At 41.1% G+C, this 23261-nt stretch overlaps 1 protein-coding gene across 4 annotated transcripts in view; it reads left to right on the forward strand.

The window, feature by feature from the left end:
• DMD (dystrophin) overlaps window positions 1–23261 on the forward strand; it is a 634325-nt gene that overhangs the window by 232594 nt on the left and 378470 nt on the right. The window lies entirely within an intron of this gene.

The raw sequence follows: 23261 nt of genomic DNA on the forward strand, positions 1-23261 counted from the left end.
ACTTGACTCTTACCACCTTAACCAGCTGACATCTCCATTTTAGTCTACTCATGTAGACTTTTGAGCATCACCCAGACTTCTCAGTTTCTTTTCAAACGTGGCCTGTTTTCTGCCAAGTTGAGGAATATGCCTCATTTCTCTAGCCAAACAGATTCCTAGTCCTGTGTCCGCCTTACTCCTCGTTACTGAGGTCTAAACTGTACTTTGACAGAGTCACAAAGAAAATTCTTGTTGGTTCACTGTTTATATTTGCACTCAAGATAACATTTGAGACTGTGCTACTCAAAGAATTTGGTGACAGCTTTCTTTATCACTCCCATATCTCATCAGGCATCATGTCTTTTTACTTCATAAAAATGCTTTTAGCTCTTTAAATACTTTTCATCTCCATATTAGCTAGGATAGGCTAACTGATACGTCAAGCATTGCTTCAAATGTCTGATGTAAAATGGCTCTAAAAAGGTAGCAGTGTATTTCTTTCTTATGTAAAGAGTCCACGGTGGTTTCGCCTTAGCCCGGGTTAGGTGTGAGAGAGAGGAGGAAGAGTGGCAACCCACGTGGGCGACAGGGCTCCTCTACCTTCAGTGCCTGGTTTCCAAGACTGCCCTTCTGAAGGTGTTCTGGAGCCAAAAGAGGAAAGGCAGGAAGGCTGTCACAAGCGGTGGTCCCCATCCCCTGCACGGAGCTCCCCCTGGCTAGAGGTCACTCCTCTGGCCACAGGTAATAGCAGAGAGGCTGGAAATGAAGTCTAGTTGGGTACCTACAAAGAAGCATAGAGAAGTTTCAAGAGCAGTTTCAAGAGCAGTCCCCTCCTCATTATTTGTGCCTTGCCCTTTAGTCACAGGGACCCTGAATTACTTCTCAACTAGGCCTCTTACCTGCACTGGCCTCTTACCTCTTACCTAGAACTTAAGCCCCCCTCAACTTTCTGCTACGCTTATGCCTGGGATATTTTTTTTTAATTTTTTTTATTTATTTCTAGGAGAGAGAGAGAGAGACAGCATGAGCAGGGGAGGGTCAGAGAAAGAGGGAGTCACAGACTGAAACAGGCTCCAGGCTCTGAGCTGGCAGTCAGCACAGAGCCCGACGCGGGGCTCGAACCCACGAACCGCAAGATCATGACCTAAGTGAAAGTCGGACGCTTAACCGACTAAGCCACCCAGGCACCCCCCCCCCCCGGGGATATTTTTTAAGATGTGACTAAGCCTCCACAGCTTTAAAGACAGGAGGTCAGCCTGCTCAGGTAAAGGCATGATGTCCAAATGATGTCCAATCCCCTTGTAGCACCAGCTCCCATGACCCCCTCCCACAAAGCCTTTTCTCCAACCAGAGTGGAATTATTTCTTTTTCTCATTCATCACAATGACAGCAAACACTGATGTGGCCTCAGACACAGCTCTGACAAGGATAGTATTAACTCACGCATTTCTCACAACAGCTTTATAAAGGAGACAAAGGCATTATTCCCATTTCATAGAGGAAGAAACGCAGAGAAGTTAAGTAGCCTGCCTGGGTGCTACTGTTTGTACGTGGTACAGCTTGAGTATGACCCACCTTAGAGGGTGGGAATTTTGGATTTTTCCTCACTGTATTATACTGCTTCTCCCCAAGTTACTGCACATGCTGCTCCTTCTTCCTTGGATGCTCTTCCTCTGTCTTCACCCATCTCCTATTCAAACTTCGAGAGTCAAGTAAAGCTTGCACCTCTTCTTTCAGGATGCCATCTTTGACATTCATCTGGTTTATTTGCTACTCATCTGTGTCTCCTTAGTGTCCTGTGCATTTCTGTATCTCTTCCTGCCACAGCAGGGTTTATCATCATTCTGTGACATCCTTAAGAGGGTATTTAGCTTTGTACTCTCAATGTCTGCACAACGTCTAAAACAGTGTTGTCCAATAAAAATATTATGCAAACTACATATGTTCAGTTTTCTACTAGGTACATTCTTTAAAAGTCTAAAGAAACAAGTCAGATTAATCTTAATAATATATCTTATTCAACCCCACATATTATTATTTTAATCGATTATCAACTAAAAAGTATTAATGAACTCTTTTGTGCTTTTTTTTCCCTTCTAATTCTTTGAAACCTGGTATTTACAGTGATATCTATCTCCTTTCAGACACTGTATTTTCATTGATCTGTATTTAGAGTTCCTAAAACTTATAGTTGAAAAAGTCAGATTCATATACCTAAGTTGCTCCAAACATACTTAAGCTGTTCACTTAAAAAGTATCCATTTTGAAATTTATATTTAAGTTACACTTTAAAAAATTCCATCTCTCAGTCTCTCTAGCACTGTTGTGAGTGCTCGGTAGCTGCCTTTAGCCAATGGCTACTGTATTGGACAGAGCAGCACAGCTCTAGAACATATTGGTTCCAAATCAATGCTTACTCTTAACACATTAATCAATGATATTAATCAGTGACAACGTAGAAAACTGTTATAATTGATAGAGTCCCCCCCTTTCCACACCCCACTCTCCAGAGAACCAAGTTTTGTATTGCTAAATGATAGGCATCTTATTTCTTTCTGGATAAAAGCAATGTTATAAATTAAAATGATTTTTCAATTGTCCACACTCCCCATTTTTGTAGTGTTGAGACTTGTACCAACAAACCCTTTGTCTTGCTCCTCAACATGTAAACACTGTAGAAATTACACTTTGTAGGTAGTGTCATAGTGCCCAAGGAGGACTTCTAAATTTTATGGACTTAGAAGAACTACTCAGTTGGGTTTTTTGTTTTTGTTTTTTTTTATCTACTTCTCGGAATGGAAAATCATCAGAGCCCTTTTCACCAGGAAGTGCTGCATTGGGTTATTGCACAATCCCCCAACCCTGAATCAAGCATCAGTTGCTGTATGGGCAGCAGTGTCTGTTGGCTAATCGAGAGCATCTCCTTTTGCTATGCTCAGTGTTTGAGAAATGGGGAAAGGCAGCTGGGTTTAGAGATTAGGTAAGAGACTCAGAGGCATACCTTTTGATAAGTCTTAAATCGTTTCCTGTTTATAAAAGCACATGTTGAGACACCCATAAAGTCTCTAAATGGATGGTGTTTTACTTTTCCTTTGAAATCTCAGTGGGAGAAGGTACTTCTGACTTTCCAAGTAAATAAAAGTAATGAATTCTGATTACCAGGTATGTTTAAAGTGATTTGCAAAGCAAGTGGAAAGCATCTTAGTGCATAGTGATAAGCATCTTTTAGCCATCAGAGGACAGATTGACTTTAGGGTCTGTATTTGTTAAAGTGGGGAACACTGGGATGTAAGTGGCTATTATACAATTTGAATTTGTCATCTCCATTTGTATTCACTTATTTAAAAATGGCAGTTTGTGAATATTAAATTTGTAAGTTGCCCATAGCAATCTAGTGTTTATTGTGTTCTTTGTTTTCTGTGGTTTTTTAGAAATTGTTTATTTTATATTATTTGTTCTAGTGTTTATTTGGGGTATTCAATTTGGATACAGAATGACTCTAGAACATTATCGCAGACTGATCTCTATAGCCTGTCTCTGAGTGGCAGTTGCCCAAAACTGAGGATTGTCAGGTTACCCCCCACCCATACCATTAAGTTTCTTGTACTTCCTCCTTTGAAATGCTTACGTCATTGCTCAGTACTTGACTTCTCCACTCAAATGTAATAACCAGAAAGAAGGGACCGCATCTGTCCCGCTTACCACTGTATCCCCAGTGCCTAGTGTCATGACTAGGACATTTACAGATGTTCAGTCAGTTTCATTGTTTACCTGCTCACACTGGGATAAAAGTCTTCACAAGTATTCTGCCACCATTTGTATAGATTCAAGGCACATATGGCTTACCATGATATTACACATGATACCTCTGCTGTTCTACTCACAAATCTTCCTCCTCCTGCAATGCTTAACCTGATTGACAATGGCCCCTACGACTTATAACATTGGCCTTTTAGGGGATGTACTTGTCAGTACATTTTATGTGATAGTTTTATGATGTTGAAGACTATTTCCTGTGATCATGCTGTGTTCTCAGATGGCAAACTTAGATTTATTTATGCCTGCGACCCAAGGCAGGAAGTTAACCTTGAAAATAAGTTAAAATTTGAAAGGTAGTAAATCATAGGGCTGGGATTTATAATTTATCTCCATAAGGATTCTAGAGACCAGGTGTGAAGGAAGGAGCATGAGCTAAAAGTGAAAAAAAAAAAAAAAAAAAAAGGAAAGAAAGAAAGAAAGAAAGAAGAGAAAAGAAAGAAAACCTGACTTCTGTTCCAGCGCTGATATTAAGTTTTAGCAAGTTGCCTTCCTTAGCCGGACCTTAATTTTCTCATCTGGACAATGAAAGGACTGGCAAAATCAGGCAAGACAAATAAGTGGATGTCTTCCACTTCTCCCTCGTTTACCCATGGGAGATGTCACTAATCACTCAGTGCTGTACTTTTCAAGACAATGTTTCATGCAGCTACTACCCATTAATGTAGTTCACACACAGACAAAACCTTTTTGTCACCCCTAGGCTACATGACCTTTAAGATGCTCTCTAGCTTTAAAATTCTAATAGCTCTATTAAATAGATTGAAACTTAAGAGTTTAATAATAATCATTCCTCACCATCCAGAGGCAGTCTAAAAAAAAATAAAGAGAACTAATAATGCTTCTCTTTTACTTCTACACAAGGGTCTCTGTGAAGTGTTGTTCAGGTTGTAAAGCATACAAGTCACTGTGTGAACTTTTCTTCTTTGGTGTGTTCAGTGCCTAACCTGCACAGCTGTTCATGGCCCTCTGCTTCCACACATTCATTTCTAAATAGCTATACCTCAGTTCTCTGACTTCTAATTTATTTAACTTTATATATTATTTTTAGAAGATTTATGACCTCTGAAAAATATCCCCACGGGAAAATTTTAATATTCCATGCTTCTTATTATAATAGGATTTTATAAAATTATTTTTCTTGATTCAAACAGAAACATGCACGGAGAACTCATAGGACATTAGCCCTTGCATATGAAGCAATAACAGCAAAAAATTTAAACTGCCAATGATTAGAAGGGAGCAAGTAGAATAGTCATCTGATGCAAGCATACCTTTCATTATACATTTATTTCATGAATATTTTTTGATGTTCCAGACACTCTGCTAGATGGTAGAAATATGTCACTAAATAAACAATTTTTATTATTTAGTTTGCTCTCTGTCTTCTTTGGTCTGTAGTCTAAGGGGGAGAGGAAGGACATTAAACAAGCATTGCTATATGGTAAGAGCGGGGCTGTGAGAGTGCTATAAAGATAGTCCGACTCAGGTTTGCTGGGATGGGGATGGCTTCTCCAAGGAGACTCACCTTGGCTGAGACTAGAGGAGAAGCAAGAGTTAGCCTAGCCAAGTTGGGGGTTTGGAAGAGAAGTATTCCTGGCAGAGGGAAGAATATGTATAAAGTCCTAGAAGTGAGAAATTTCATAGCAGCTAAGGAACCAAAGGAGAGTCAGTCAACTGAAGATGAGGAGGGGCCTTGAGAACACAATTGGAATTATCCAAGTGAACGATGACGGTGATGTGGAAGAAATTGTAGAGATGGTGATGAAGGACAGTGGGGAGTATAGTTTTCATAGCTATTTAGAAGTTAGAATCAATGTTATGTTGATTGTGAGGTTATGATAGGTAACTTGAAGAGAAGAGTTGAGTCAGATGTCTTATTTGGACACTTGGGTGGATGGTGGTACCATTTTTTCAAACCCTTCACATGAGAGAGGGTGTGTTTAAAGAAAGTAGAGGCTGACGAAGCAGGAGGGGTGATTTTGAATTCAGTCTGGCACATGTTGAGTTTGAGTTACCCATGGAATGTACAAGTGGATATTTCCAAGTAACTGGGTATGCACAGTGTACCGATAGAAAAAGTTCTGAGTTTGAGATATTTCATTGGATTTTGTCTGCACATAAGTAATTAAAATCTTTCAAGAGTTTGAAATGGTTAAGGGGAAAGTTTGTAGATAAGAGAGGGCTCAAGAGTGAACCCAGAAAAACACCAAAATTTCAAGGATAAGCAGAGAAAAATAAACTGGAGGGGGAGATAGGGAAATGAGCAATTCAGTAGGTAGGAGACAAACCAGGCGCGTGTGATGTCTCAAAATCCAAAGGAAGGGAGGCTTTCGAGAAACAAACATTCAGACTTGTCAAGTGCTATGAAAGACACAGGAAAGATAAGGCCACAAATATTGCATTAATTTAGCAACAAAGAGGGTACTGATAACCTTGGTATAACTCATTTCAATGTTGATTTTGGAAAACGTGGTAATTACTCAGTGGTAAATAGAGAACCCAGACTGCAGTGGGTTGAGACATAATTTAGAATTGAGAAAATCAAGGAGCAGTGTAAAACAGTTCTTTCAAGACTCATGACTGTGTTGGGGAAAGAGAAAGACCATGGCAACACAAAACGGATGTGGCAGCAAGAGGGAAAGCATGGTCTTAAGAAGAGAGACATTTAAGCGTGTTTAAATGCTAGTGGGAAGGAGATGGTGGAGAGGGAGGACTTGAGGATGCAGAAGAAAAGAGGGAGGATCAATAGCCTTGGAAGGAATGAAGGCACATCTTCTAGCAAGGACAGGGGAGGAGGGACGGATAGGCGTAGTTACTGGGAATCCTGTAAATGTAGCCAAAGGTTAAGGCAGGGTCCTCCTTTTGGATTTATTTTTTTCATTGAGGTGGAAGCTGCACTTAAATGTAGTGTTGGGGATGGTGTTAGAATCTGAGATTCAAGCAGAGTGGCGATTCGAAATAGCTGCTCTGGGATATTGTTGACTACGGAATCAGTGAGTAAGGAGATTCTTTTTGTTTGCAGTTTTAAGTCCTTTTCATTGCTACTAAATTTATGAAAACTGTTTCAGAATCTTCTTTGCACTTCTTATTCCCACTTCTTTTCCCTTTTCCCTCGCCTCCCCAATTTAAACCCCCCTATTTTTTTTTTTTTAATTTAAATCCAAGTTAGTTAACAAATAGTGTAGTAATGGTCTCAGGAGTAGAATTTAGTGATTCATCACTTACATAAACCTTCCCTATTTTTTACCTTAAATTGTATACCAACTGCCAAGAAATCTGCTGGTAAAAGACACTGCAAAACAAGTTTAGATTTCTGGTTTGTTGTCTTGTTTGTTCTTATTTCGCCTAAGCCACAAAGCTATCCTGCAGAAAATGAGGAAGTTATAGTAGAGAAGAACAGTCTTTAATTACTCATTTATTAAAGACCTTGTGGCTAGTCCAGACAGATCATAAAGCCCAATAAAAGTCCACCTTGAGATTTTAACTCTCAGGATGGGTTTTCTACCTAATCAAAAGAACCCAATAATTACTCCTTCTCCTCTTAAATGGTTTCATTTTTACCCTTTCATTGATTTCCTAAGTGTTAAATTAGGAGAAATTCTCCCAGAAGGCTTGTTCATCATATCCTAGAATCCCCACTGAGTTAGAGTTGTCCACCTTTCACAGTGCTTTGTTTTCAGGGTCCCTGATCTAAGGATTGATATCATTCTTGTAAAACAGAAAATTTTAGACCAGGCTGGGACCATGCCTGCCATGTTCCTCCCTGAGACCTGGCACAGTGCCAGACTCCTGGTGTGTGCTCCGTAGGTATACGTTGAATGAATGAATGAATGAATGAATGAATAATGGCAAATGATAATCCAACCATCACACCAGAGGAAGTGAGGGGAAACCATTGTGACTTGGGAAATTGGAGGAGAAAGAAGGGGTTAGAACAGCCATACAGTGAATTGGACTCCTGTCAAGAGAAGCCACCTTACCAAGGTTACCAAATTCCTTGACTCTCATTATTAACCAACCCTGTTTGGCTCTTCTGCAGTTATTTGACTTCTTTCTTTCTTTTTTTAAATTTTTATGTTTTTTTTTAAATTTTATTTATTTTTGAGAGTCAGAGAGAGACAGTGCGAGCAGGATAGGGTCAGAGAGAGAGGGAGATACAAAATCTGAAGACAGGCTCCAGGCTCTGAGCTTGCTGTCAGCATAGAGCCCGACGCGGGGCTCAAACCCACAAACTATGAGATCATGACCTGAGCCGAAGTCGGACGCTTAACTGACTTAGCCACCCAGGTGCCCCTACTTGACTTCTTTCATAAAAGATCAATTCATTAATGAATCCAGGTGCCTGTGTGATAAGTCTATCGAAAACAAAAGCAGCTACATGACGACTACCAACCTGGAACCCAGAAATAGACGAGTAAGCAAGGCACCTGTGATTCTGACCCTCAGAAGCAACCAAACTGGGAGGGTGTTTGTTCATTCCAGGCTCGTCCCTTTGCTTTTCTTCAAAAGGAAAAAGCTGATGTGTATAATTTGCCATGCTTCTTAATTTTTTTTTAATGTTTATTTATTTTTGAGAGAGAGAGAGACAGAGAGTATGAGCAGGGGAGGGTCAGAGAGAGAGACAGACAGACAGACAGAGAATCCGAAGCAGGCTCCAGGCTCTGAGCTGTCAGCCCAGAGCCCGACATGGGGCTCGAACTCACAAACTGTGAGATCATGACCTGAGCTGAAGTTGACCACTTAGCTGACGAAGCCACCCAGGCACCCCTATAATTTGCCATGTTTCTTGATGAGGGATTTTAGGTTTAAACTAGTTCTTAACCCATGACCTATGAATCAAAATTTTAAATTTTGTTGTTCGTGTTCTTGATTATTGTTTTTTTTTTCTGTTGTTTTTTCTCGTCTTTTTTTTTTTTTTTTTCATGTTTCTCTTCTCCTTAGCCATGAGTAGAAACGTCTTGGGGGAAAACTTTGAGTGCCACGGGAGCCCCTCAAAGCCATTTTTTGTAAATGTAAACTTATTATTAAGTGTCAGGTATGAAATACATAAGGAACGAATTACTTCTCCATAAAGGAGAATTTAATACATTTCAGGGAAGTTCTTCCAGTCTGCATTGCCGACAAATGCAGACATTTTTATCTTCGTTCACCAAGAGGAATATGGCAGATGATACACAGTAGATGTTGTAGCAATGCTCACTTGTGTTCCTTTAAGAAAGAGAGGGAAAAATGTTTCTTTCAAGAAGCTATTCTAGGATCTTTCTCTTGACAGTGTCCTAGTTCTTATCTCGGCTGCACACCAGCTCACAAAATGTTTTCTTTGAAGGGCGTTTTGTTATTGGCCCTCTCTTTATTTTTCTTCCCATAGTAAACAGAACTGAAGGTGTTCACTCCCCATGGTGAGAAGGCACCTGGGTGCACGCACAGTGGTGTGAACCTCTGGCTTTCTTCTGCTTGTCATTCCCTGAATGTAAGAACCAGGTGCAGTGATCAATTCGCCGCCCTCCGTGAACCCCAGGCGGGAAGGAGACAGCGTGTCACAGACCTTTTGTCCCTCAGAGAGAAGCAGTGTGAAGAAAGGCTGCCTCAGCCCATACTGAGAACACATAAGGACTCAGGACTTTTTTCCCCACTTTACTGATGGGGATAGGTTTATCCATCCTGATATGCTCAGGACCGTCCCACTTTCTGCCTATTCTTCTCATGTCCTGATTAACAGCACCCCCATACACTCTCAAAAGTGTTCATGGTTAGACAGTAAACAATAGTCACCCTAATTACGTGGACCCAAGAGTAGAAAACTGTGACCATTAGGGATGGTCAGTGCTTCCTGTGTCTGTCTCTCATGATTATAGAACTTGGTACTCTAAGAAAATGAAATTGTGTGCGAGGCATCTGCAGATGTAGGTGAAGAAGCTAGACGATTTTAACATTTAGCTCACTTTACCGGGAGTGCCTGCGATGTGATCAGCTCTGTGCCCTGTGCTAAAGCAGAGGGGTAAGCTGTGCTCTCCAGAGTTCGCCTCATGCATGCGAGCCAGGCGTGAGAGCGCACTGTCTTTCCCTAGCATCCCTTCACTCCTCCTCATGACTGTATATGAATCAGGTGTGGGATATGCCACTGTGGGCTTTTATTTATTTATTTTGTGGAGCATTAATGGCAGCATATCATGTTTTAATTAAGAGAACATCATGTTAGGAAATTGTTGAATCAGATCTTTTCCCTAGGCATCAAATGTGTTGTCAGTAAAAATTTGACATCCAGATATGAGGAACAAAAGAGATATGGAAAATAATAATGAGATTTTTGTAAAGGATGATGACATGATGTTTTTGTATTTTAATGTGTTGCTGCAACCTAAAGAATTGTAGGAAGTATGTCCTGTAGAAGTAAAACAAGACATTAACCCAGTGCCTTCCTCACTGTCTACCCTCTTTTCATGAGTAATTTCATGGCTGTGACAAAGAAGCAGGTTGAGGAGACCAGAGTTTTATTATCGGTAGACCTTTAAGTGACTAAAGGAAGTTACTACCAGCACTAGAAACAAATAGAGAAGGTAACTCAGAAGGTCAAGGTAGCAGACAGAGTTCAGCACAATGATTCAATACGGAGGATTAGTTGCATTCCAAATCTCAGGAGAGGCTGAAGGAGCCGATTTTAGACTTAGCTTCCAGGGTAGAATTCTAAAGCCAGGTAGAACTGATCCACAAGGGAACTACCTACCATCTCCCAGGTACCACTAAAGCAATGAATCCAAGGACATACTCTTTAAGTGTGAACTAGGATTAAGGTAGTTGAAATCTAGAGGCTACCACTTCGGTAGCTGCTGCTGGCAACTGCTTTTCTTCAGTCAGGAAGCTGGAGAACAGACTTGGGAACTATGACGTGGGCATCCCAGGCTTCTGTGACTAAGCTCACCAACAGAAAATGCCAAAGGGGGCAGGAAGATGGCCTGTACCTTACTTCTGCCTTCCAAATCCTTCACAGGCACATCTGCTTGATGTACGGTTGCCAGATCTAGCAAACAAAAATAACACACACAATGTACTTACACTGAATAAAATATTCATCGTTTATCTGAAATTCACATTGAACTGGGCACCCCGTATTTTATCTGACAACCCTAACTTATTGAAGCCTAATTCCTATCCATAACCCTAGCTGTACAGAAGTGTGGCAAGCACAGTTTTTAATTTCCAGCCAGTCCAACTAGAAGGAGGGTGGTGTGGAGCTTTGAGTGAGCCAATCCAGAGCATTATGCAGTATAGATTTCCTAGCAAGAATGGCTGAAGCCTTTCTGCCCCCAGGTACTTTTGCTAACATCTGATCATTTTGCTTTGCACTCTCATTATCCTACCAACCTGTGATTCATTTGGTTTAACTCAGCTTCCTCCTTTTAAAATGTTTTAAAATGCACAAATCTCCCAGGATGTGAGAGTGGTCAAACTATGCTCAAAAAAATAGGGTTTTCAACAGTAGGAGAGAAGGAAAATTTCTTAGGACAAGAGGAAATGTGGGGGCAGAAAAGACTGGGCAACAGGAGGTAGAATGAGATGGGCAGGTGCCCATTCAGATCCCCTTGGCTTACTGTTTATTCCAGAAGTATTTCTTTTCATGCTTCCTCTCCCTTTCGTACCTCCCAAGATGCATGCTTCCCAAATCACATAGCGCCAAATAATGCTTTCAGAATGACATAGATCATCAATATTAGAGATCGCATAGCTGTATATTTTCTGGCCGAAAATATATATGACTGCCATTTCGGTGGGTAGTTTTGAGTCTTGGGTTCTGAACCATTGACTTGCAAATGACTTTGGGCTACAGAACTCTTTGTAAGTTGAGGACTGCTTTTACTTATTTCAAAAGGAAGAATGCTGTATTTGCACCATGCTAATTAACTATTTAGTGAGAAGACATGTCAGCCTGGAGCATGAAAAGAAATATTGCCTCTCGGAGAAGTCAAGGCTGATGAAAAACAATCATGCGAGCACAATGCCACTCTTCAGAAACACGGAAACTCTTTGTTCCCCCTTTTCCCGAGGATTTTCTCTTCTGCATTTAAAACAGTTGGGTAGTTCAAGTTTCAAGGCTACTGATCGGAACAGAAAATCAGTAGTAGTTGGAAGCGAGGGGGCGGAGTGTTGGGGGAAGTAATAGAGGTAGCTGCTCTCCAAGTTACCCCATAGGACTTTCCATGGCAAGGAAATCAGGCAGAGAAAGTTTGCCGAGTGAGTGCAAGCCACCAGTCCTGCATAAACCATACTGTCCCTTCAGTCCTTTTATCTCTGGTGCTGAGTGGGAAGGAGGGGGAATTCTTTGGCAGAAAACCTCCTTCCAGGGTTGACGAGGGTTCTTTAGCTAAAAGAGGTTCTTGTTTTAGGGAAATCAAACTTTCCATGAATTGTATGCTAGTAAAGCAAATTGAAAGTCGCATTGCATCTTTGGTAAGGGAGGTGAATTTTGTAGATTACCCTGTGAGCTTTTGGGAGAATAAAGGAAACAAATTGTTCTTATTTCAGAGATACAGTACGTTCATTTTCTCTTCAAAGTGGACTTTTTTTTTTTTTTTTAACCGAGCGTCTTACCTCTGCCCGGGAAAGCATTATTGCACTTAAAAGCATGGTAGCTGTTTGACAAGAATTTGTCATCATCAGTAAATTAAAGACTAACTATGTTTACTAACTATAACTTACTTTCATACCTCTCGTGGTATTTTAAAACCCACGAGTTATTTTGTAATTCCCAACATCACAAGGATAAATTTGATCCCGCGGATGAAGTGTTGTACCACATGACTTATTTCATTTAGTCAGAGAGAGGAACAGGGGGAAAAATGGTGGAATTCTCAATGCTCTATATATGTCAGACATCATATGGCTTTTTTATCCTGTGAAGCTCATCTCTATAGGTTGAGAAGACTAGGTAAAGAGTAGATAGTGTTTAAAAGGCCCCAGGTCCCTTCTAAATGCTTCAGAATCTATTATATCATGATCTTAGATCTAAACTCTGGTCTTTTGAAAGGTTTTGATCTGCCCTGCACGTTGAAAACTGTGATTTCCAAATCATATTTTCTGATTAGCTATCAACGTGTAAACCGGTAGCCCGGTGAACAATCATTTCATATCACTTGGTAAATACCATGATTGAAGACACTTCTGCATGACGATGTGGTAGGCAAGATATTTGGGAAATCGCAGTGCTTAAGGTCACATTGATTTTTATAGTGAAGAATCGTCTAAGTTACTTTTGAGGTTTCAGAAATGGACCTGCCCAAGGAATCTTTTCTTGCTTTCTCAGGCGCTAGGCAGTTTTCCGGGAGCAAGCATTGATCTGTTCGGGGAACCATAACGTGTAGTTTTCACTTTTCCTAGAGATTGCGCTTAAAACCATGAGAACAGGCCCTCGGATTTATGAGCATCCACTTCTCCAGGCAAGCAAATCCTTTCAGCTTTCACCTGTCAGTTTGTCAGTGTTCGTCTCCATGTTCAAGGAGTTTCTTGCAACGTCTGAAGTCTAAGATACAGAATGAAGACAGGAGGGTACAAAACTCGAACTCATATGCATGGGCTTATCTTTCCAGTAGGGAGGCTGGTTTATCTTCTTTCATTTTTTCCTAATCAAGCCATTAGCAGGAAACAGGGACACATCACCTGACCAGAGCAAAATTGGGGTCGTGCCATCGGCTAGCTGAGTGAGTCCTCCATGGCATGATGATGTCTGGCCGGTGCACAGCAATGCCTTTACCACATCAAATCTGCCCTTTAATTACATTCTAAATCTCATTTGAAGAGATTTTATCATTATGGAAATTGCTCTCTAAATGGACCCATGATGAAACCCAATCAAAGTTTGCTGAGAAGAATTGAAGACAGAGGAGATGAATCAGCAGCTAAAACATTATCAACAGACAGAGTTTATCCTGGCTTTAGCCAAAACAGCCCATGCAACAACCGGAAATCATCAGTGACTCAGAGGTGTGCTTTCCCAAAGATTACAGGGCACTTCGGCCTACAGAGCCATCTCTTCTTCCCCAAGCTGGAGGAAGAGCTTCACCTCCCAGCTCTTCGAGGCTTCTTCTCCCCAACCCCAGAGCCATCACTTGAATTTAGATTGGCCAAAACGAATAATACAGTGTTTGCCTCGTGCTCCGGACTCCATGCGTGCGGGCAGAGCAGGCCTAAGGTTCTTTAAATGAAAGATGGCTTTCTTTTCATGAAATAAAGGGCACCTCTGCTTTCTTCTCAAGGTCATTTAAAAATACCTCGACCGCAGCGTTATGGAGAGCACATGTGGAGGATTCGGGGAAAGAGTAAAGTCAGAATGTTCTTTTCTCCACGCTAGGGAGTGTCTCCTATCTGTGTGGCACAGCTGATTTGAAGTTGCCTTTGAAGCATGTTCTTAATTATCTCTTTCTTCGATCTTGAACTGTTCCACCAGCTACAGGACAGACATTCGAGGACCAGAGCTGCACTTCACCCAGAGCTCCAATTCCAATGTCTTTCCACAGGCCCCTGGCTAAATGCACCGTTTTCCTCCATGTTACTCTCCTTACCCATGTTTTTCTTGTTGTTATTGTTTCCCAAAAAGATGTCACGTCATAATGGGAAAGGGTGAGGTTACTTGAATGTGGCTAGGGTGACAGGAATTTTTTTTTTTTTTTTTTTTTGGTAGCACTCCAAGATGTGTTAGGATATGCGCCCTCCCCCAAATGTAATCATTTTGTGCCTAGGACCACTGTGATTCATTCCAGGATGCATAGGTCAGCAAAATCATATTGGAGTAACATTTTTCAATGTGTTCTTCTTCCTGGGAGTTTTCCATTAAAATTGTACTTAAGGCACACCTTGTTAGCTCATTCGGTTAAGTGTCCCACGCTTGATTTCAGCCCAGGTCACGATCACGCAGTTCATGAGTTTGAGCCCCACACTGGGCTCTGCGCTGGTGGTGCAGAGCCTGCTTGGGATTCTCTCTCTCTTTCTCTCTGTCTCCCTCTATCTCTCTCTCTGCCCCTTCCCTGCTTGGGCTCTCTATCTCTCTCTCTCTCTCAAAATAAGTATTTTAAAAAATAGTATTTGAAAGATATGTTGTCTTCATGAATTCATTGTGTTTCTTGGAGGTAGAGGTTGCTGCCAGCAGGCTGCTGCTTTCTATCTCCTCTTAGTGGGTCTTGGAAGCCCATGAAATTTGAGGTCATATTTTGTGTTTATGAATTCTGTGCAGGTTTCTCAGGAGAGGATTCATCATTTTCATAAAGGTATTCATGACTTCCAGGAGGTTAAGGACCATCAGGCTAGCCCATTGTTCCTTCTCAAAGGGGTTCCCTGGAGTAGTAGTGGCGGCATCCCCTGCAAACTCATTTGAAATGTAAATTCTTGATCTCTACGCCAGAGCTACAGAATCATGAACTCCAGGGTTGGGGCCCAGCAGCCTGTGTTTTAATAAGCCCTCTGGGTGATTCTCAGGCTCACTCAGGTTTGACAACCACGGTGCTAGACAAATTACCAATATGCGATGCAAAAGTTCATGTTCATAGGTACACATGGGTGAGAAAACAAACCCCTCTCTCCCGCCCCACATGGATCTTTCCCTCTGACCACAGAGAGTTACTCACCTCTGACATATATCCTTGTCCCATTTCATCTTGCCTTCAACTTTACTTATGCTCTGCCCCGTGCTTCAAATTTCATGTTCTCTCTTCTCTCCTGGTTATCTCCTATTTATCCCTCAAAACCCTGCTCAGGTATCATCACTTGTGTGATGGCATCTGCAAATCTTGGTGACAAAGCTAATTGCTCTGTTTCTATAGGGCTGTGTCCACTTCCACAATCACTTAAGTGATTGTTATCACTTAAGACTTTATCAAGAGACTGTCGGGTCCTTGAAATAACTTATATCTTGTAGTTTTGATTGTTTTCAGACACGATTTAGGCGAGACCTCCATCTTGCTGTGGTCACAAAAGGGAAAAATCACAAAGTCAGAAAGGAATGAAACTCTGACACAACCAGGCCGAAGGGTTTTTCAGCAAGTCCCTTTATTTTCTACTCAAGACAACATTAATAAGTAGGTATCATCCACACTGGTTTCTCAGTCCCCCACTGATAAAGTTTTTCTCTACTAAACTCTCAACTATATCAGAAATTTCAGCAGAGATTCTCAACTCTACAGTCCCTCTGTCCCTATCTGAGAAGAGTAGACCAGAAACCTTTGTTCGTGGGAAAGCACTATGGACATAATCTGTTTACTACTTCAATTTGTCTTTCTTGGAGGGACCAGACATCTTTATTTATACCCAAGATTAGTGACAATGGTGAAATCCAACTATAATTTTTTCTTTCTTACTCAGGGCACTATGAGGCAAGTTTCCACTCTTTGGGGACATACTCCAGTGTAGCTCCCATGTAAAAATTTTTATGATGTAAAATAATCTATAAAAACCTCCTTTGCTCTGCTCTAGTCCTTTATTAAAACAATTTATCTTATGGGCATGAATAAAACCTAAGCCTTCCCAGAGCGCCTGGTTGGCTCAGTCGGTTGATCGTCCGACTTCGGCTCAGGTCATGATTTTGCAGTTTGTGGGTTCGAGCCCCACATTGGGCTCTGTGCTGACAGCTCAGAGATTCTGTGTCTCCCCCCTCTCTGCCCCTCCCCTGCTCATGCTCTTTCTCTCTCTGTCAATAATAAATAAACATTAAAAATTAAAAAAAAAAAACTAAGCCTTCCCAAATCTTACTCTTCTCGCGATGGTTTTTCAACTGAATTTGTTGCTAGATGGAAGAAGCATCGTCACATGACCAAAGGCCAAGAATACCCTGGGTCTGTTTCAGCAATGTGGTCAAGGGGCTCTAGGATGTTCAGAACCCAACCTAATGCTTTGGGAAAGATTATTGGGTATGCAATAAAAAATTAATGAATGGGCTTCTGACTTCAGCACAGTGGGTTCTAGGAATGAAGAAATATCCTAGATCTTCTGTCAGTTTTCTCATTTGTGAGATTTTCTTTGGCGGATATGTTAGTTTTACCTATCTTTATATTATTGTCCACATGCATATACCTTCTTCTTTCTTTTCTTCATACATTGAAAAAGAAAGCATATTTTCTCCCAATCACCATCCGCCCTGTTCCATGGAAGAAGAAAAGCTAAATAGGGGGAAATGGCTCCCTAGGCACAGAAACGAAAAAAAAAAATTACACTCTCCAGAAAAAGCACTTTGCTCTACTTGGTAGTAGACAGAAATTAACTGACCAGGGAACAACAGGGATTCAGACCCAATTATGTCAGTAGGACTTTAGGTAACATCATGATACAAGAACCTTCTCTACATTCAAATTTTATGGATACCTAGAATTCATTTTAAAGGTAATATCTCTAAACTTTAGGCTAATGAGTACCCACAGATGAATACAGTTATGTCTAATGTGTGTGTCTGAAGTATTTGGAAATTGTCCTGGTATGCAAAGGGAAAAGATATAAAAATCATCATAGACTTATGATATCTTAACCTATTCCAAACAGTTGCCTCAGTGTAGGGTTGTTTGCAGTTGTTTTGGGATTTTAAGATGGGTTTCTTTCGAGGGGTGGGGGCCAGAATAAGGTTGTTCTGCATTTATAACATTCATAATTAAAATGAGCCAGAGGAAATTAGATACATGGTTGTTGTGATTTCTAGTGTATTATCAAAAATAATTATGGTACTTTGCCATATGTTCTTGCCTTCTTACATTTTGCTGTTGGGATGAGATGAGACTTGACATCAACTAATTGCTTATTTCTAATATACAATCTTGAACTACACAGAATCTCTAAAGGGAAAAAAATAGCTCTGTGATAAAGAGATTCAGGAAATAAGAGCTCTTCTAACCTTTAGCTCTGCATGTAATATAGACAAATTGTATAGATAAATATAACCAGATGTGCATTGATCCATGGGAAGATAGTTGCCTATTTTAAGAGTAAGAATGTGTTCTGTTTATTTTGAGCCACTCCAAATCATGAAAGGTATTAGTTCTGAGTTGACTGAGGAGGAATAAATAAGTAAATACCCAAGAGGAGTATAATTCAGTTGCCTGGGTATTCCTCTCAGAGCATTACAGAAAAATACACAAAGTAAGTATCTCACAGGTACTTACACGAATTAATTATTGTGTTGTATTATTGCATGTAGCCCAACTAAGAAGTTACTTGCTTTGTATTTGAAGAGTGGGGAAGAACGAGGGGGAATAAAATGTGTAAATTCAGACAGATCTGTGCTCTAACCTTGCTTCTACCACCTAACAGCTATGGGATTTGGACAGGTTACTTCAAGTCTCCAAACTGTAGTTTCCTCAACTGGGGCCTAAGAAGGCCTGCATCACAGAGTTGATGGAGGGGATTTATAAGGAGTCTAAGTATTACTTTCCTGCCCCGTTTTTTGCCTCTTCTCCATCCCCACCCCTCATCGTGGCTGTGCAGTAATAAATACGCCTCAGTGTCAGAAAGGCCCATCTGGTCTTTCTCAGATAAGGAGAGTTATCTTTAAACAGGCTGATTCCTGCACATAAAACATAATACAAAACCAAAAGTACCTTCAACACTGTAGACTTTTCATATGTGGCTGTCTCTCTGATTTAAATGTGCAATCTAGAGTTTAAGTATGAAGACCTCTCAAGATTACCACTGGCAAGGATCTTCTAAAAGATGTCTCGTATAGGAAATACTCACCCAGTTATGAGCAATGAAGGCATATAGTAATATCTGAAAAAATATTGCAGCACAGTATAGGTTTTTATATGAATCTTAGATACATTAGTAAAAGAGCAAACAGCCTGTATAAGGACTTGTTTTATCTTCCAACATCAACATCATGAAGGCATGTCATTCTCTTTTTGCACTTCAGCACTGAGCCAAATAGATACCAACATTAGTTCCCTGACCGTGTCCATGACACCTTGACTTTTTTTTAAAACACCCATGCAGTGTTACTCTACCTGCCCTTTCTCAGGATTGTGGGTCCTTTAAAACCCCCTCCCAGATACTTTAGGGTTGCCTGATAGAATATATTTTAGGTGGGAGCCTTCTGTGCCTATGTGCACCTTTGGTGTCCATGCTCTTGCCTTGTCATTGAAACTTACTTGGTACCGAGGGGTGAGTGTATGTATATATATATGTTTAAACACAGCATATATAATGTTTGTCTTACTCCTGGGGAAAGGAAGCTTAAAATAACCTTTCTATCTTTAAAATGCTTTTGTGAACAGTTCTACTTTGCCTATTTCTACCTTCCAAAGGTAGAGCAAGGGAAGGATGAAATTGAGTCACACATGCAACTATTTCTGTAACTTACGCACACTCAGTGATGGTAGCGTCCCTCCTCCTTCCTTCCTGGTTTTGGAGCAACCTCATTATTGGTTCAAGAATGGTTAAGGCTGCCTGCCAGCTAAATTCCTGCCTCCATTCTCTCCTTACTGCCATGTACACTGACAACTGCCCCCTAAATAATCATTCACAAATACTTTTAAAGTATGTCATGCCTGCTGTGGTGAAAATAATAGTGTACATGGAGTAGGGGGTGCTCTTTGGTTATGGGGGTTAAGAACTATTTATGTGAGAGGCTGCCCTGGGTGGCTCTTAGTTAAGCATCTGACTCTTGGTTTTGGCTCAGCTCATGATTTCATGGTTCATGAGTTTGAGGCCCGCATTATGCTTCATGCTGACAGCGCAGAGCCTGCTTGGGATTCTCTCTCTCTCTCTCTCTCTCTCTCGCTCTCTCCTGCTCCTCCCCTTCTCTCTCTCTCCCTGTCTCTCTGTCTCTCTCTCTCTCTCAAAATACACTTAAAAAAAAAAGAAATATCTATGTGAGAAAGTTCAATATCAGCTGAGAGTTGAAGAACGAGAAGATACCACTTATAGAAAAAAAGGATGACACAGATTTCCTCCCAAGTAAAAAGTGGGGCTTTTACCAACAGCTTTGTGTTAGAGAAAATCTTTGCTAGAACTTACTAAGAAATGTAGGGGCATCTGGCTGGCTAAGTCATTTGAGCAACTGACTTTTGATTTCAGCTCAGGTGATACCAGGGTTGTGGGATCAAGCCCTGCATTGGGCTCCACGCTGAGCATGGAACCTGCTTGGGATTCTCTCTCTCTCTCCCCCTCTTCCCCTCCCCCTATTCTGTCTCTCTCAAAAATTAAAAAAATGTGGCTACAGATAAGGTCAGAGATACTTCAGATAACGTGGGACCTTGAAGTCCCATTGTAAGGAGTTTGAAACTTATTTCAAATGTAGTGGGAAGTGATAGAAGCTTTTAGAGCAGGATAGGGAAATGATATGATGTAGCCTTCAAATAAATCACTGTATTGCTATATGGAGATTAAAGAAGGCAGGAGAAGAAACTAAAAGACCAGTTAGAGGCCAGGGCCTCAAATCCAGACAAGAGATCATGGTGGCCTGGACTAGAGTGGCTTCAGTAAAGAAATAGACTGACATGAGGTATAAGTTCAATGCTGGAACTCTCACACACACTCATGGGTTGGATGATGAGAGTAAAGGAGAAGGATGTCTCAAAGATAACTCCACATTTTTAACTGAAACAGATGGATGATAGTATCATTTACTGAAATGGTGAAAACTTGGGAAAAAGTCAGTTTTGTGTTCACTTTTCAACATGTTATGCTTTCAACTGTGATATATTCAAGTGGAGATTTCGAATACATTTGTGAAACTCAGAGGGGAGTTCTGGGCTGGCTCTTTGAATTTGGGATTATTTAGGTTATTGATTCTATCCAAGACCATGGGACTGGGTAGGCATACTTAGGGAGAAAGAGGGAAAGAAGAAAAAGGGTCCTAGGATCTAGTCCTGGAGACCACCAACATTCAAAGATTAGGTAGGAGTGGACAACCTGTCAAAGGAAACAAAAAATGAAGAGCCAAAGGGAGAGGAGGAAAACTAAGAAATTACAGTGTCATGGCAGCCAAGAGAGGAGAGAGGGTTTCAAAAAGGGGGGAGTGGCCAACTGTCAAACACTGCTGAGAGGTCGGTTGCATTAGAATAGAACATTGTTGGTGTGTTTGAGTAGCTCCGTTGGTTAAGCATCTGACTCTCAATTTTGGCTCAGGTCATGATCTTACAGTCGTGAGATAGAGCCCTGTGTCAGGCTCTGAGCTGATAGCATGGAGCCTGCTTGGGATTCTCTCTGTCCCTTTCTCTCCCTGCCCATCCCTGCTGGTTCATTTATTCTCTCTCTCTCTCTCTCTCTCTCTCTCTCCAAAATAAATAAACTTTTAAAAAAAGAACAGAACATTGTCTTTTGGATTTGACCACAAGGAATGTCATTGTCATTGGTCACCTTGATAAGAACAGTTTAAGAGGAGAGGTGGAAGTGCTTGTAAGAGTGAGAAGACTGAAGGAGGTTGACTGCACATAGCACCATTCAAAAGTTAGCCTACGAAGTTTAGAAGAGAAATAGGCCAGCACCTTAAGGGGAATGAGGGATCAAAGGAAGGTTTGGGGAATGATTTTCTAATGTTTGTTTTATGTTTAGAACTTATACTCCAGGTAGGGAACCGGATGTGAAACAGTAGAGGAAGAGTTACACAAGTCCACTTAAAAGAATAGATAAAGGCATGTGTATGTCTTAAAGCCTGGAGAGGGTGGAGGTCATTAGCACAGACTGGGACAAGCCACAGCCCAGTGGGAAGAGCCCAACCTTACGTGTTGTGAGATCTGTTTAGAGTCTAACTTCCCCCCACTTACTAGCTTTGTGATCTTGAGCAAATCACAGAACGTTTCAAAGCCTGTTATTTTTTATCATCCATAAATAGGGCAAATGATATCTACTTTATAAGGTTTGGGCAAAGATTAGATGAAGTGATGTAGGCAGAGCATTTAGTACCTAACCCAATGCCCGATCCCTCGAGGGCCTTCATTAAAATTGTGTCCCTCTGGTCCTCCTCTCACCTTCCTCCGTGACTCCAAGCTTACTAGCAGAGAAGACACAAGGCCATTCCGAGGAAAATTAATTCCAAGTGCATGGCAATGGGAGCCAGAGCTGTAGGCAGGAGCCAAGAGAGAATGCTGAGAAGGCTCAACAATGAGATTCAAAGGGTACAGAGAACGGCCAAGTTCCCTTTTTACTTGGAAGGAATGCTGTGCCCTTGGGTTTTCTTAGAACTGGTGTTTTCCCATCTTCAAGTCTCAGCTGACAGTGAACCTTCTCATGACCGCCGTGACCACTGGGTATTTCATGACCATCATAACCAAAGAACACACCATCACCACCACATGGAGGCCATTATTCTCACCATAACCTCTTACTTGCTATCTTCAGAGCATCTTCTTATTTTATTGAACATTTGCTTATCTGTTTGCCATATTCCTTTCCTGTTTATCCCATTTCTCTCTGTGTTCATCTTATTATGCTGTGAACATCAAGAAGGTAGAAGTTTGTCTTTCACCATTGTTGGCTTAGATGCTGATATATTAAATATTAGTGAGAGGAAGGTAAAGTCGGGAAGGAGGAAAGATGGAAGGAAAGAAGGAAGAAAGGAAGAAATTTAAGGGCTGGACCTACATCTTTCCTACAGATATGTGTTCCCATAGCTCCTAGTGAAATCTTGGAAATACCATACGCACCTAAGTGTATGTTTGTGTGATGAATAAATACGCAGGGCATTTTTACACTGTGACAGAATACAAAGAAACAAGGAAAAATACGACGCAGAAGAGAAAAGATACTTCCCATCTTACTTCCAACCTAGGATATCTGAAGTGAACTCTTTGCTTTTCAAAAGTAATTTTAAGACTATACTAGAGCAAACCAGGGGGTCAGACAAGGAGAGAAAGCATCACATGTTCCCAGAGTTTGGAATTGCTTAAGGCGGTCTGACAAATAGGATTTGGCTCAGTTTCCTCCGGGGTAATCCACCCTAGGCCAGGCATTTTTAAAGATTAGATTTTGAAATAAAGGTTTGAACCTGGGAATGTACTGAGGCGGGAAAGCATATCCCTTCTCTCTCCACTGTTCTGGTGCACAAGTGTGAGAATTTTCGAATGAGATATGAAAGCAAAGACAGCGAAGCCTGCAGGATAATAGTCTCTGAGGACCTTAATAACAGCCATTTTTAAAAGACAGCCTGTGGACTCCCAAATCCATAGCTGCTCCTTGAAGACGCATTGCAATGCAGCGGACCTGAAAACACACTCCTTATCTACCTAGAGCAACCAGGCTGCAAGCCAAACGGCCGGCCTCAAATTAACTCTTGTTTCTCTTGGGAGACCAATTCTGCCGCTGCTGCAAGGATTGCAATGGCCTCAGACAGAAGAGGCAAAAACAGTCACACTTTCTGTGAGTCTGTACCCAACTGCATTTCCTGAGTGAATGAGGAAAGTCTGGTGGTTAGATTAGAGTCCTTATAAGGCCAAGATTGTAGGTCCAATTCCTTTATACGAGTGCTTCTCAAAAAAAAAAAAAATCCATTAGGAAGTGTA

The sequence above is a fragment of the Hyaena hyaena genome, unplaced genomic scaffold (assembly GCF_003009895.1).
Source record: "Hyaena hyaena isolate Hyena2069 unplaced genomic scaffold, ASM300989v1 scaffold_318, whole genome shotgun sequence".
NCBI classification, from domain to species: domain Eukaryota; kingdom Metazoa; phylum Chordata; class Mammalia; order Carnivora; family Hyaenidae; genus Hyaena; species Hyaena hyaena.